Source organism: Ursus maritimus, unplaced genomic scaffold (assembly GCF_017311325.1).
Source record: "Ursus maritimus isolate PB19 unplaced genomic scaffold, ASM1731132v1 scaffold_5, whole genome shotgun sequence".
Lineage (NCBI taxonomy): Eukaryota > Metazoa > Chordata > Mammalia > Carnivora > Ursidae > Ursus > Ursus maritimus.
Window position 1 is genome coordinate 16,443,919 of NW_024426663.1, and position 3,203 is coordinate 16,447,121.

The 3,203-nt window shown below is 58.6% G+C and overlaps 1 long non-coding RNA gene across 3 annotated transcripts in view; it reads left to right on the plus strand.

Annotated features, from left to right (window-relative positions):
• The first annotated feature begins 38 nt into the window (after nt 1–38).
• Nucleotides 39–3,203, plus strand: part of LOC103672171 — a 140,934-nt gene continuing 137,769 nt past the window's right edge. For all 3 annotated transcript variants that reach the window (XR_005832403.1, XR_005832402.1, XR_005832404.1), the window contains exon 1: nt 39–513. This is a non-coding gene — a long non-coding RNA (uncharacterized LOC103672171). The remainder of the gene's footprint in view (nt 514–3,203) is intronic.

Below are 3,203 nucleotides of genomic sequence, written 5' to 3' on the forward strand. Positions count from 1 at the left end.
GAGAGAGAGAGAGAGAGAGAGAGAGAGAGAGAGAGACCCCGATTCCCGATTCCCGAAGGCGATTGGTCGTGGGAGGAGGGGCTGGCAGGAGGAGCGGTCCCGCCGCGGGGCCTGCAGGAATCGCTGGCTCCGGCTGCCACCTAGCGGACGGGAGCCGCGCCCGGGAGGCGCACAGCCGGGTCTCTCCTCCCCTCCCCGCAGGCAGCCTGCGCCTTTTCTCCAAAAGGAGACAGCACTTTGAAAATTCTTTCAATGGATTTTTTTCCTTGAAAGATCGTACTGGGGAAAATGATACTTCTATTAGTTACATATTCTCCAATAGCACACTCGCACCCCCCTCGTTTTGAGATCGCTCCCTAGGCAGGCTCAGGCGGGTGCGGAGCTGTGCGGAGTGACAAAGCCGCCGCGGCAGCCGCTGGGGGTGGGAGCCGCGCTCGCCCGCCCGCCCCTCGACTCGGGAGAGCGTAAAAGTTTGTCTCAGCTCCAGCATCCCGATCCTCAACACGCCCTCAGGTAAAGGTGGGTGTAAATGGCCACGCTGTATTGACAGAGGTAGGGTTTGTTTTTTTAATACTCGTTCTCACTTTAAATTTCACCAGGGAGGGGTTTGGGAAGCGCTGCGTGTTTGGGGTGCGTTTTGCGCTTCCCGGTCTCTCCAGCCTACAAGTCGGGAGTCAGCGACCGCTTAGTGACTAGGGACGATTCTAAAGAGCAGAATAAAGCCTTTTCCGTGCCTGCCCCACAGCCCCTCCAGCTCGAATAATGGAAAGACAGTCAATGCTCTCTGCAAGCGGCGGCCCATTGTACGCAGCTGACGGAGAGGAGGCGACTGGGGCAGGCAGGGGCTCCTTGCCCTCGGCCCCCTCCCCAAATAAACGCTCTTACGTCTCCTTGTCAATTAAAAGGGGGGAAAGAACACGATTAAAAGACAAAAAAAAAAAAGGAAAAAAGAAAAAAGATTAAAAAGAGAAAAAAGAACAAGCTTTCTATATATAAATTCTAAATTTTACTCCCCGTATAGTACAGAGGCAGGCAGTCGAGGGCAGAGGAAGCAGGCAGAGAGAGGGAGACAAGGAAAAGGAAAGAGAACGTGGAGAGAGACGGCGTGAGGAGGCGAAAGCGAGCGCCAGGGAACCGGAGGCCCAATGGACGCCGGGTCTGCGGGCCCAGCCACCCTCGGAACCTGGACCGTGAGTCGTGGGCACCAGAAGCGAGATTTGGCCAAGTCCTTCCCCACCAGGCAAGTAACGCAATGATTATCGTTTCTTTTGAACTCGGGGCTGGCAAAGCGGACAGGTCGGGAGGTTGGCTTTCTTGGCCTCTGGAGGCCAGGGTCGGAGTCCAGGCAACCAGGGCGGGATGAGGAGAACTTTCCGCGGGGCCTGCTCAGGAACTACCCTCACCCGGCTTCTGTCCCGCCACCGCGCGGAGCCGGGACGCGCCGCCGCGCCCTCCTGGAGCTGAGGATCGTGCCAGCCAAGCGTCAGTCCAAATTCAAAACAGGTCTCCCACCCCCACCTCAACCCCTACCCCCACCCCAACCAGAATGGGCGATGGATGCTGGGCCTCCAGCCCTGTGGCGAGGAGGGGGCGGCAGTTTAACACCCGTGCCGTGGTCCCGCTGGTGCAGAGCCTGAAAGGCGGTGGAACCGGTGTGCCGAGTCTGGCTGGGCTGGCCTTGTTACCCGCGCCTTGCCTGGCTCGGCCCCAGCGAACGAACTCGGCTCCGCCGCCCACCTGCGGGCGCCGTGTGTAACGGGATCCCTAATGTAACGCGATCGATGGCTGCCTCTGATGTGGGCGATAGTGTCAGCGGATTAAAGGGACACCAAGCCGCTCTCCTAGTGGAGAACCCGCGGCGGCAGCTGCGGCGACAGAGCATCAGATCCCCAGCCCCACAGCCCAGCCATACTCTCGCTGGCGCGAGGAGCTCGAAGCAGGAGGGTGCACCCAGGAGGGTAAGGAGGACGGAGGGGGTGTGTGTGAAAGGAAGAGCCTCAATTAAAACCTACAAGAGCGCTTTCCTCTGCACTGGGCAGGGGCGCGCGTTTGCGTCAGAGGGCGCGCAGGGCTGGCGCAGGGGGCGGGGGTAGTCGACGCCGGGGGCCGCGCCCCGGGGCTAGATGGTCTAGAGATTCAGCTAGCCGGGCAAGGTTGGCCTCGGTCGGGCCACGCAGGCAAGAAGAAAGGCAGGGCGCGAGGACGAGCCGAGACTTCCCGGGCGCGGCGGAACCTATTCGCCCTCACTGTGGGCTCTTTCCGCTAGCCACCACCTTGAGCTTCCAAATTTGAAAGAGACCCTGGGGTTGGGGACAGTTGGGGCCCTCGAGGCTTCAGGCGAAGCCACCCGCTCCTCCAGAAGGGAAGGAAAGAAGGGGTGCAGTACCTGGCCCTTGTCCCAAAGATGGGGGCTGTTGGTGGTGGTAGCAGTGGAAACTCGGTTTTTCGGAGCAGGGGACAGATCGCCCTTCTGCCGGTCCTGGTGCTACATTTCTGTCTCAAGAGGGGGCAGGCAGGAAGAAACCGAGGTTTTTCGAGGAAAAGTGCTGTGCTCCTCTGGGACTCGTCTAGCCCAAGCGGCATTCAGGGCTCTGTTCTTACCGACCTTGTGTTCCCTACCGCGCTTGTGTACTCTGTTGGGTGTGCCTCCACTTGTGCTCACAGCCTCAGCCCTAGCAAAATGGCTTCCATGGAGCGACTAGGGGTCAGCTCAGGTCCTGGGCAGCTCTGCTTTCTCTCTGTGAGGCTGTCCTTTGTTACTGGTTTAACTTGGCACACTGGTCCTGGGGCCTTACGCACCCCACACTCAACCAGGACATAAGATATCTGTTGTTGGGTGGAACAGAAAAATCATATTTTGTGGGAGCACGTAGGTCCCCCAACTGACATTCCACCCAAGTATCCAGGCACACTCAGCTGCTGGAGAAGAAAACACGGTTGCAATATCCACCCTTATTATACTCCTCCAGATCTCTTTTCCTCTTCTCTCACTCCAGCCCTTCACCTTGGTTGCCTTTAGGTCTCAGCATGTGCACATGGCTCTTGGACATAGACCCATTGTGGCCCTTACCTCAATACCCTACTTGAGACTGCCAGCCCAGTGGCCGTATATACTGGGTCCTGTCCAAGGTCTCTCTCTCCTGGTGAGGCCCGTCCAGTGATGGGAAAAGGCTCACCAGGGTAAGACTCCCCAATTTCCTTTC